Below are 13,238 nucleotides of genomic sequence, written 5' to 3'. Positions count from 1 at the left end.
GTTGTATGTTGAATAGGGTCTCCAGCTAGCGTTGCGTACAAAAGCGTAGGATTGCCAATCCGGAGATGGCGAGTTCGCTTCTCGGTCTGGTGCAGGTTGTTTTCGGGTGGGAATCATTTTTGACTCCCTGGGCATAAAGCCTGTCCACGTTAAATTTCGGACACCCATCATACAATGCGATTTTTTTAAATTTTCACAAACCACCGAGAAGATCAATTTACACGACAGATGAATCTCTCCGCTTTACGTGATGCTTTCAGCATGTTTTCATTCTCGTCCAAATTGATAAAATGGCTACAAATCAATTAGACATTGTCCAAGTGTCCAAAATTTAACGTGGACAAGCTTTAGTGTGTTTATTGTACTTGCCACACAAGATACATACTCATGCATTGGCAGTCGTAGAAAGCTTTCAATTAATAACTGTGGAAATGCTAATAGAATACTTGAAAAGAATAGTTGAAAAGCAGGTCAAGTTCCAGTTGGAATGTAGAACCATAGAAGAAGAAAAAGTAGATGTTCTTTTCATATGTACAAAGCTATTCAAGAAATCTCTGAAGTAAGCCTTTAAGATTTATACTCGTAGCTGAAGATATGGCACATATTCCTTGTGGTACTTTGAAGAGGATGTGTTCAGAGCATATTTTCAAGGTCACATTTTATTCTAAGGACCACAAAGAGCATGTACCATATTTGAAACTAGTCGATAGACCTTTGATTACGCGCATAGACCTTAAGATCTCACTCCAGAGATTTATTGGTTACCGCAGAGCATACGGTGTGATCACGTTCTATTACAAGAACCACAAAGGGCATGTACAACTTTTAAAACTATTTGATACCCCTTTGGTTACGCGATCCTATGATCCTAAGGCCTTTCTCCAGAGATTTTTTTTATTTCTAAGATCTTACTCCCGAGATTTCTTGGACAGCGCAGAACATGTGTTGTGATCACATTCTATTCTAAGGATCACCATAGCATGCATGTGAAACTAGCCGTTAAACCGTTCGTTACGCGTATAGATCACATGGTCTTACTCCTGAGATTTGTTAGACAATGTAGACCACATGTTGTGATTACGTTCTATGCAAAGTTCCACAAAGAGCACGAATTACTTTTAAAATTAGTCAATACATTTTTGGGTACGCGTGTATACCTTATGGCCTTACTCTAGAGATTTCTTGCTTGTCCCAGAAAATATACTGTAAACGCATTCTATGCTAAGTATCACAAAGAGCATGTACCGTATTTGAATTTGGATAATAGACCTTTGGCTACGCGGGAAGACCTTGGGAACTTGATCCAGGGATTCCTTGAATGATTAAGGCCTTATTCCAGGGATTTTTTGGATAACTTACATACACTTTCTGTTCTCAGGAACGCTAAGAGCATGTAGCATATTCGAAAATTGTTGATAAGCCTTTGATATGCATGAAGACTTCAAGACCTTACTTCAAGGTTTTGTTGAATTAAAAATAGAAAGAAGCTGTAAATCTTGACAGGAGACAAAAATCATATGAGTTACCGTTTCCAAAACAGCCAAAATTATTCAAACCGGTTAAAATATGTTAAAGTTGTGAAAATATCAATTTCTGGGTACACATGTGTTTTTTATTTTGTAGGTAAAATTTGTTTTGCAATGTGTTTAAATGCTTTTGCCTATTTGCCTCCATGACATAAAATCCAAATTTAAGTGAAATCACATTGTTTGCCCTAAAAGCACAGATGGTTTTCAAAACATTGGTTGGTGTGATTCATTCTTTATTTCACCGTTTTTCTTTGCGACTGTCTGATGACTTTCGCTCGCCCGAAGATTCGTATGCTTTTGAACATGCAGCTTACTCTTCGCGAAGAACTATAATCATACTTACAACGAATGCAAGCATCGCATAGGTGACAAAAGCTATCTGAGACGCTATAACATGAAGTCTGTTTTCGTTAATACTATCCATTACTAGCGCCAAATTTGTAATTATGAACACACCAAATTTCTAATTTTCCATTGCTGTACTGCCTCCAGAAAAATCTGGATTACTGTAAACCCGATATTCTGTATTTATTTACTGATAGCTCAGTAAGGCACATGAGCTGTCAGAAGATGACAACTTAACAAATATTTGTTCTCTTCCGATAAGGATAAAACCGCACGTTGACAAAACTAGATTAAACTTATCGTTGATTAAAAAGTGTATATTTTTTAATAGTTGTGTACTCGGTTGTGTACACGGAGATCAATCTCCATCTATCTATCTATGTATCTCCAGTAGTGTCTGTAATCATGTAAGATTCAAATTTAAAGAGGACCAACAGCTATGTCTGAAAATGTAATTAGAAAATATCGAAAAAAAAATTAATAAAATTTGACCAATTCTTACGCATAAGTTGATTCATTTGTTAACTTCATTAGCCCTGAAGTACATCGAAATGGAACAAGTGTGTAGTACGTACCGAACCTTTTCGTCAGAGGCAGTTTGCGTTATCGCAGGGATGATTCCAATCTGCATAATCTTAGCAGAGGATATATAGTGCTACCAACGGAGAGGTACCAGAAATGTAAGGGAGACGGTGAGATTGGACTCTATGGTGAAGTGGCACCAAGAGTGGGACAATTCGTATAATGGAAGGTGGACCTACCGGCTCATCCCCAATGTGTCGACGTGGGTGAACAGGGAGCATGGAGAGGTGAACTTTCACCTTACTGAGTTCTTATCCGGACACGGTTGTTTCCGCCAATATCTGCACCGGTGTGGCCATGCGTCATCGCCATTCTGCCCGGCGTGTATCAACGTAGAGGAGACTCCAGAGCACGTGTAACTCGATTGTCCGAGGTTTGCGGAAGCACGTAGAGGAATGCCTGCCCTAAGGGCGGACAACATCGCAGAGCGAATATGTCACGATGAAGATACGTGGAATGCGGTAAGCAGAGTCGTGACGCAAATACTGTCCGAGCTGCAGCGTAGATTGAGAAGGGACCAGCAAATTAACGTCGGCTCGGATGAAAATCCAGCATAGTGAGCAGTGATTAACCTCGGGTCGTCGGAGCGCCGATGAACCGGAGGTCTTCTGCCAATCGGAATCATCGGACCAACCTCAGCACTCGAGCCAACCTGCTGAAGAAAGAAGAAAGAAGAAGGAAGTGCTTCGGGTATGTAGGGCACCGCCAGTGCGGACGTCATCCACCACCGGAGCTGTCGGACCACCTCTGCAACCCGAAGACGAAGTCAGCGCAATGCGCGAAAGCGTCCCCTGCGATAGCCGCCGGTAGTCACCGTCAGTGCGGAAGTTTCCTTCACCGGAACTGCTGGACCACCCTCGATGGCGGGGGAAGTCAGGATGATTCGAGTGAGGATGTTTGTGGCACGACCACCGAGGGATCGAAACAACGTGGCAGTGGATCTCAGCAAGCCAGTCGGCGAAGTAGCCTAAGCTAAGGAGAAGAAGTGCATGAGCACAGCCCCCCAATCCCAATATATTCTTCTATAAAAAGTTTGTTTTTGGAGCGATCATGTAGCCTTTACGTATACTTAATATACGAGAAAGGCACGAAGTAACCAACATTCTTCTACTGAATATTTGGGTTACATAACCGTCATGAAATAAACATTTTTCAGTCTTCAAGTTCAAATCTACTTTATGTGACCTTTAACATCTTTCTTTGCTTAACCTGTGAAACTGTCCTCTGGCAGTTACCATGTAATACTCTTGACATAGGAGCTGTGCCTTGGCTTTATGTTATATAGTCAATTATGACGCCACTAAAAAAATTACTTATGCGTGAGCAAAAGTTGAATTCAATGCTCCTCTTGCTTTGCAACTGATTAGTAAATGTCAATAACAAAATAAAGACGTGTTTACAAAACCGCATGGTTTTCTGAATTAAGGTGATTTGAAAGTCTAAAATAGTTTCCATCATCCAAGCTAGAAATATGTATAACATTACAAATAAGCACCATAGATACTAGAGAGTTTTCTAATAAAATTTCGAACATAATTTCAATAGAATTGAATTTGTTGAAACTGTACTGTGAGGCTTATAAAAATAGTTCTAAAATGCAGTATGCATGCTAGTGAGAGTTTAGTGGGTTCTAGATTATTAATATTTTTACTTAGTTCCTAGATATTTTAGGATTTGTGTCACCTGATCTAAGAAAGATGTCTTCTATTTATACATATACGTAATTCTGGAGGGATTTTCTTTCTTTTATGGTACTACATTACAACTGGAACTTGGCCTGCTTTTCAACTTAGTGAACTGTTACTTATTTATAAGATAGTCATTTAAAACACGCGCGTTTTTGCTCCACTAGTGGCGCGACTTATCTCGCATGATTTGACATTTTTCGGCGCACTTACCTCGTAAAAACATTTCCAGAAGGTTGTTCCCATTTGTATTCCTACGCAAAATGATCTATTTAACAATATTTGAATAGGGACACCACTCGAAGTGGAACCACAACCAGCATTAAAACTGGGTCTTGTCTCAAATTTCACATTGATCGGTTGGAATTAAAATGAGTTATGATTTAATTTGTTTTCGAAATTTGGCTTCCTTAAGAGCTTGGTCTTTTAAGTACTAATAAAAAGAGAACCGTATAACTTGTTGGTGGCAATAAAGTTTTGCACTGCCTTATAAACGGTTGATAACGTATATAAACATTTACAGTCCACGGTTTAACCATGCGTCCAATTTACCAAACCATATACGCTCAAATATAGTGGCCTTTAAAAATGCATATGCATTAGCAGGGGAAGTAAGATGTCCACGTTTAGGAAGATTTTATAAGACATTATTTTGGTTATGCTTCTTACTACCGGAAAAAGGTTATCAAATTGATCTTTTTCTGGCGTAGGAATTCAATTGAAAAGAACCTTCTGAAAAATGTTGTTTTTTTTTACGAGGTAAGCGTGCCGAAAAATGTCAAATCATGCGAGATAAGCCGCGCCACTAGTGAAGCACAAACGCGCGTGCTATGAATGATTGTCATATAAATTAGCTACGTTACACCCCGTACCCCACGCATTACCGGTTAGGGATCCTCAGAGCGTTAACGAATGAAGCTTTCAATGATTTTTTTTTAATTTGCTATGATCAAGGCATTCAACTCTTTGTTATCATTTTGATTGTAGTTCAGCAACTGGCAATAGCAGGTCATGGTAATAGTGCCACGTAGTGGCTTACTGTGCAGTGAACCTAATATTCTTCACCACCCATCAGCTTGTTAATAGTGCTGGAACAATTGAGACTACTGCAGTTTGCCACCCCACCCCCAACCCATTTGACAGTCCATCGTCTGACGAACACTGCACCGGACAGGTTGATTGATTTCGAGCCCTGATGAAGATCCAAACTTCCAGATCGAAACGTTAGCAAAGATTTAAGATTATAAACATTTTCATGTGACTGAAAGCCAAAAATCCTGATTCTATGAATAAAGATTATTATTAATTGTTGACAATAAATTATGATTATGGACACTGGACAACAAAATCAGAAGAAAAAATGTTTGTATTCACGATGCTGATATGTTGCATTTGTAGTTCTCGACGTCTAAAATCGACTGGTTACTGGGGTTTGCTGTTTGATTAGAAAAATTCCGAGATTATTTGGTCACAAAGTAGAAAGGGGATCATCGCTTCAACGGCGTTGAAGTCACTTGCATGCTTTCGTGTTCAGATTAGTTAAAATACACACAGTTATTACACACAAAAGTTCCGACTTCGGTAATTCGATTACCAAATTCTCAACAGCTGAACGGTCGGTAAAAATAAAGATTACCAGGCGATTTGTAAACTGCAATGGAAGTAGAGGCTGTCAAATTTACTGACGATTCAGTAACGTTTACCGAAATACTGACTGTAAAAGTGATAATTTTGCCAAAAAGTGTAAATTTTTCCGGACTAAATATTGGGTTTGTAAATTGCATTTTTTTATCTTTAATTAGAAGGATTTATTTTGATCGTTTTTTATTATCAGACTAAGGCCGGAGTGGCCTGTGCTGCACATGAAAGTCTTCTCCATTCAGCTCGGTCCATGGCTGCACTTCGCCAACCACGCAGTCTGCGGAGGGTCCGCAAATCGTCCTCCACCTGATCGATCCACCTTGCCCGCTGTGCACCTCGCCTTCTTGTTCCCGTCGGATCGTTGTCGAGAACCATTTTCACCGGATTACTGTCCGACATTCTGGCTACATGCCCGGCCCACCGCAGTCTTCCGATTTTCGCGGTGTGAACGATGGATGGTTTTCCCAACAGCTGATGCAACTCGTGGTTCATTCGCCTCCTCCACGTACCGTCCGCCATCTGCACCCCACCATAGATGGTACGCAACACTTTCCTTTCAAAAACTCCCAGTACGCGTTGGTCCTCCACGAGCATCGTCCAGGTCTCGTGTCCGTAGAGAACTACCGGTCATATAAGCGTTTTGTAGATAGTCAGGCGGCGAACTCTATTCGATCGGAGCGTCTTACGGAGTCCAAAGTACGTACGATTTCCAGCCACTATGCGCCTCCGAATTTCTCTGCCGGTATCGTTATCGGCGGTCACCAGTGAGCCCAAGTACACTAATTCTTCAACCACCTCGATTTCGTCACCACCGATAGAAACTCGTGGTGGGTGGCTTACATTGACCTCTCTTGAGCCTCTTCCTATCATGTACTTCGTCTTCGACGTGTTGATGACTAGTCCAATCCGTTTAGCTTCGCTTTTCAGTCTGATGTAGGCTTCCTCCATCCTCTCAAAGTTACGTGTCATGATATCAATGTCGTCGGCGAAACCAAATAACTGGACGGACTTCGTGAAAATCGTACCACTCGTGTCAATCCCTACCCTTCGTATTACTCCCTCCAAAGCGATGTTGAATAGCAGACACGAAAGACCATCACCTTGCCGTAACCCTCTACGCGTTTCGAAGGGACTCGAGAATGCCCCTGAAACTCGAACTACGCACATCACCCGATCCATCGTCGCCTTGATCAACCGTACCAGTTAATCCGGAAATCCGTTTTCGTGCATTAGCTGCCATAGCTGGTCCCGATCGATTGTATCATATGCGGCTTTGAAGTAGATAAATAGATGATGTGTGGGCACGTTGTATTCGCGGCATGTCTGCAATACCTGAAGTATGGCGAACACCTGGTCTGTGGTAGAGCGTTCACCCATAAATCCCGCCTGGTACTGCCCCACGAACTCTCTTGCAATTGGTGTTAGTCGGCGGCATAAAATTTAGGAGAGTACCTTGTAGGCGGCGTTCAGCAATGTGATTGCGCGGTAGTTGCTACAATCCAGCTTATCACCCTTTTTGTAGATGGGACACACGACACGTGGGACACGTGGCACGTTTTGATCGTGTTTTTTATAAATACTTGAATTTATACAATTGAATTTGATCATTGTTGTAATACATGGATAAAGTTGGCTCAAGTTGATATTATAAGGAAGGTTTCTTTCCATCCACGTAGGCTTCAGAACTTGGAAGCATTGGCACAACATAGTTATTGCAGACGCATATGGGCCCAGTTCCTTCCAACACCAAGCTCGACACATTTCGTAAAAGTCCACTAGATCGTCCACATAGTTGTTTGATAGGGCACCACTTGGTATAAGAACGTTGCCTTTGGAAACAATAGCGGGCTTGCGACACGTGGTGCCCCACATCTGGCTCCGCCAATGAGCTCGTCCACAAGAACCGAGCATCGGGGAACTTCCAAGCGCTTGTCGTTCTATCCATGCTGTTGAATTCAAAATCATGCCTTCAGAATAGCAACATGAAATACAATAAAATGTATACTTTACCTATAGAAAATGTAAAATACTTGCCATTTAATTGTCCGATGTCAGCTCTTCATTCCTTCCCGCACGACCGGCCATGAACAACGTGTAATATAGCATTCGAGATAACTGCACATTATCAAAATGGCGATTCTGTCATTTCACGCTTTGATGCGATGTTCAACAGCACCAATCGCCGAAAATTCAGTTGAATATCTTACCAACTTTGGTGCTCACAGTAATTCACAGAAATATCGGTGAAAATATTTACCGAACTCGTTAAATTTGAACTAATTCACATTTATTCGGTAATTTTTATTACAGATAAAAATTACCGAAAAAAATGTGAATTTCTAAAATACCGTCGAAATCGGTGAAAAAAATCACCGAACTTAGAACATCTATCTAAGTGTGTACGATAATAGTCTAAGTTATTACGATACTGAATGTCCCCATGAGTGTTTTTCAGGCAAAAATGGGCCTCGTAGGAGAAACGGTAGGGACACGGCAGGTATTTTCGTCTGTTCGTCATAGTCTCGAAAACCAATAAAAGAGACGCTTTTTTGTAAAACTCATACGTACCAAATCGTAAGCTCAGGAGAAACGTTCTGCTATAGTGGAGTTCTAGCAAATGTACGTTGCTTTCGTTGGTTTTAGCCCCTACGACGAAGGACGGAAATACCTGCCGTGTCCCTAGGTAGGGATTGTGAAAACTGTTCAGCAGCGTATAAGCAGTAAAACATATGGAGACGCATGGTTCATTTGTACGATGATTCATCTTGTGACTAAACTATTTACGCAAATGTCATCTAATCCGTTTTATTGAATAAATGAACAAGTGTGCAAGCATTTATATGAAACTTGTATTATGGGAAACCTGAACCAAATTGCATGTCGAGAAGTACATGTTCTTGGGTAACATGTCGAAAACTGCGATCAAGAAATCATCAGAAACATGATTTCGAACAGCAGGTTCCCGGGCATCTTCTAAGCGATTTTCACAATTTTTTCACGGTTGTCTTATCCACCTCGTGAAGTTTCCTGTAGTTTTCTAGTTTATTAAGTTTCTAGGGGCCTTTTTGCCGTTCGCGTATACTAAGTATACGTAAAGGCTATAGGATCACTCCAAAACCGTACTTTTGATAGAAGGCTCGGAGACCCATACTGCCGCTAACCGCAAATCGAGCACATCTGTATATGGGGCTCCATGTACAGATGTGCTCGACTTGCGGTTAGCGGCAGCATAGTGTTATCTACCAATCGACTCAGCTTGACGAATTGAGGCGATGTCTGTATGTGTGTGTGTATGTGTACAAAAAATGTGAGACAAACATTTTTGTACTTAGCATTATCCGATTTTCTCGCAACAGCATTCGACGCAGATTGTGGCCTAATTAGACCCTATGGAAAATTAGACCGATCGGACATTGCGTTCCAGAATTATTTAAAAAGCATTGTTTTTTTCCTCCATTTTTCCCAAGGGGACCCTTGGAAAAAAATTCAAAATATTTTTTTTTTTCAAAAACTGCTGCAATGCATTAAAATGAACGCAAATATTGAATTGATGGAAATAACTGAATCTATACCCCTAAAGTGCAATTTGTCCTATCGTATGTGCTTTTCTTGTTACATTTTATAATACACGAGAAAGGCACTATCACCGCTAGGTGGATTACTCTATTTTTTTTAAATCAGCTGGAGTACGGATGATTTCGATTTACAAAATTCAATATGAGTAAAATTTACCGATTAAGAGAAACTTCAAAACGAAAATCAACCCAGCTTGTTTCCCTAAAGCCCTTGCGTTTTTTATGCAGTCCAAATTAGTTTGATGAAGATGTTTTAGAGGTACTCCTAATTGTTTTGGAATTTAGACCATTTGGTCTGCAAGGTCAACTACGCCTGGTTTCAAACCAAAGTCAAACCCTGGTATCAAACCAAAACCGACGCTACACACGAGTACACGATGGTACACATCACGGAGCACGAGATTTAATTGGACAAAAGGTAAATATTCGGACAATCATTGTGTTCTACTGAACTTTTCCCAACACTGTTTATTAGCCATGCTGGGTTGCTTTCGGTTGGATACTAGAATGTGTTGACCTTGTAGACCAATTGAATTGAATTCCAGAGCAATTTAGAGAACGTAGAAAGATATGCTGTATTGATTTCAACTATATACAAAAGTTAGTTGAACAGGCGTACCAATTAATCAGAACTTCAGAGCAATTAGAAGAACCTAGATTATCTACATCAAACTAATTTGTTTTGCATATAATAGACAAGGGCTCTAGAGACTTATATGGACATTCTGGGTTGATTTTGATTGAATACCAGATGTAGTTGCCCTTGTAGACCAACTGATCTGAGCTCCAGAACAATTAGGAAAGTCTAGAACGTCTGCACCAAACTAATTCGAACTGCATATAATAGGCAAAGGCATAAGGGACTTGTGTGGACATTAGAGTGATTCAAATTTTGACTTTTTCGCTCCCCTATGCTTAAACGATGACATTTGATGTTTTATTAATCCTCCTAAATTTTTAGCTAATTTGGATGTAACTAGACTGAGCACGCGCAGTATCAAGTTTGTATGAAAATTACTATGAAAACAGTCACTTTTGTGGAAAACCGTTCCGATACGTTACTCATTAGGCTCTAAAAACATATAAATATGTTGCCAACATAGAAAATTTTGCAATGAAACTGATCGTCTTTGTTGCGAAACGATTCTATGCTTGCAAGACAAGTTATTAGGGAAATACTGAATCGTGGTAAATTCAATTTAACACGTAAAATAATAACATCAATATCAATAATGAGCATTTTTGTTTCATTAATAACTTTGCTTACAAAAGTCAAATCGCTTCGCAACAACAACTGGCCTCTCGCTTAGGAAGTATTCTATGAAAGCATCGTGTCGATTACATTTGAATAGTTAATGGGTAGCAACACGGAACAGTTTTTCACTTAAGTGGCAATTCCTATAGTAATTTCCATACAAACTTCAAACTGCGCGTGCTCAGTCTAGTTACATCCAAATTAGCTAAAAATTTAGGAGGGTTAATAAAACATCAAATGTCATCGTTTAAGCATAGGGGAGCGAAAAAGTCAAAATTTGAATCAGTCTAGTGGACATGCTAGGTTGATTTTGGTTTAATACAAGACGTAGTTGACCTTGCAGACCAATTGATCTAAACTCCAGAACAGTTTGGAGAGCTTAGAATATCTGCTTCAAACTGATTTAAACTGCACATAGTTCGTAAGAACATGCTGACTTGATTCCGATTGAATACCAAGCAGTAGACGTTTAGAAGTAGTAGACCTGCTAGACCAAATGATCTGAACTTCAGAACAATTTGGAGAACCTAGAACATCTGCATCAAACCAATGTAATACACAAGGACTTTAGGGACTTGCAGGGGCCCTCCTTGGCCGTGCGGTAAAACGCGCGGCTACAAAGCAAGACCATGCTGAGGGTGGCTGGGTTCGATTCCCGGTGCCGGTCTAGACAATTTTCGGATTGGAAATTGTCTCGACTTCCTTGATACTTTTATTCATCGTGTTAGCCTCATGATATACGAATGCAGAAATGGTAACTTGGCTTAGAAACCTCGCAGTTAATAACTGTGGAAGTGCTAATTGAACACTAAGCTGCGAGGCGGCAATGTCCCAGTGGGGGATGTAATGCCAATGAAGAAGAAGAAGAGGGACTTGCAGGGACACACTATGTTTATTTTCGTTTTGAAGTTCTTCTTAATCGGAAAAAAAATACTCATATTGAATTTGGTAAATCAAAGTTTTTTACATTTTTAATAATAGCATCCTTCCTCCAGCTTTAGTAGCTCAAATCAGAGCGATTTTAGTGCAGTAACAAATATATGATTGAATTTGGTTGTATATGACCAATAGAAATATGTCTATAGCTTGTGTGCTTCATGCGAGCTAATCTAGCATAAAAACCCAGATTAATCCAGCTAGCGTTGGTGGTGCCTTTCTCGTATTTAGTTAAGACACCAACCTTATATGGGGCTTATATGATTCGATGTACCATTTTCTTCATAACTTTTAAATGACCGATCGTTATCAAATTCAATAGTGATCAACAAGGGTTTGCCCCTTGTCGAATAAAACTTGTTGCGAGAAAATCGGTTAAGGATTACTATACGAAAAGTTGTCTAATGTTTTTTTAGCTTTTGCGCACACACATACAGAGATGTCTTACGCAGTTGGCAAAAAATCTGCTCTTTTATTTTTCACAATTTTTAACAATCAAATGAAATTCATTCAGTGAGTGCAACAGATAGATGGATATATGAGTTTTTTAAATGTCACTTCGATACGTCAAAATAATACACGCCGGAGCCAGGCGAGCGCGCGCACAGTAAATACACGGGCGTGTAATACACGCCGGTGTATTTGCTGTGCGCGCGCCCGCGTGTATTTGGCGTTCACCATTTTTTCAGATTGAAGTTACATTTCGAAAACTCAAATATCCATCTATTGGTTGCACTAACTGGATAAATTTTATTTGATTGTTAAAAATTGTGAAAAATAAAAGAGCAGAATTTTTGCCAACTGTGTAGGACATCTCTGCACACATACACACGGACAGACATGTGCTCAGTTCGTAGAGCTGAGTCGATTGGTATATAACGCTATGGGTCTCAGAGGCTTCTATGAAAAGTTCGTTTTAGGAAATGATAGCCTTTCGGTACAACTTCGTTATACGAGAAAGGCAAAAATAGGATCCCTAGAAACATAACAAATTAGCGAAATACAAGGAACTAGATGATGTAGATAAGACAACCGTGAAAGAATTGTGAAAATCGTTTAGAAGACGCCCGGGAACCTGTTGTTTGAAATCATGATGCTAATAATTTCTTGATCACAGTATTCGACATGTTAACCAAGAACATATACTTCCCATCAGGCAATCAGTTTCAGGTTTCAAGGTAATACAAGTTCCATGCAAATGGTTGCACACTTGTTGATTTGTTTAATAAAACGGATGAGATTAAATATGCCTAAAAATTCAGTCACAAGATCAGGGATTGAATCCAGAAGAGCATGGAAAAGTCACTCGATTTTCATATACGATATGTAGCATACCGTGAGAGACTTTTTTCGCTTAAATTTTTTTTTAAAAGCTCCAAACGCGGGGAGCACTGGTTCTGATGATGCATTTTAACTTGTGCTACACAGCTGTGTGTTTCTCAACCAAAATGAGCAAGAATCATTACTTCTCTATGGGGCTGCCTATCCGATTTTTTTTTCGCACTTGTGTACAAGTTTGATAAATTTGTTATCTTGGCTTGTTATGTTTCAGAACAGTTTTGACGTTGGACTACGTCTGTGTTTTTTATATTGAGGTCCATCTAAGCCGTTTCTCGATGGATTTTCAATTTTTTTGGACCATTCGATCAAGGATGAGTCAACGCTTCTTTGTATGTATTTGAAAATACTG

Source organism: Armigeres subalbatus, chromosome 2 (genome assembly GCF_024139115.2).
Source record: "Armigeres subalbatus isolate Guangzhou_Male chromosome 2, GZ_Asu_2, whole genome shotgun sequence".
NCBI lineage: Eukaryota > Metazoa > Arthropoda > Insecta > Diptera > Culicidae > Armigeres > Armigeres subalbatus.
The sequence above is the reverse complement of the archived record's forward strand: the minus strand, read 5'-3'. Positions refer to the sequence as shown.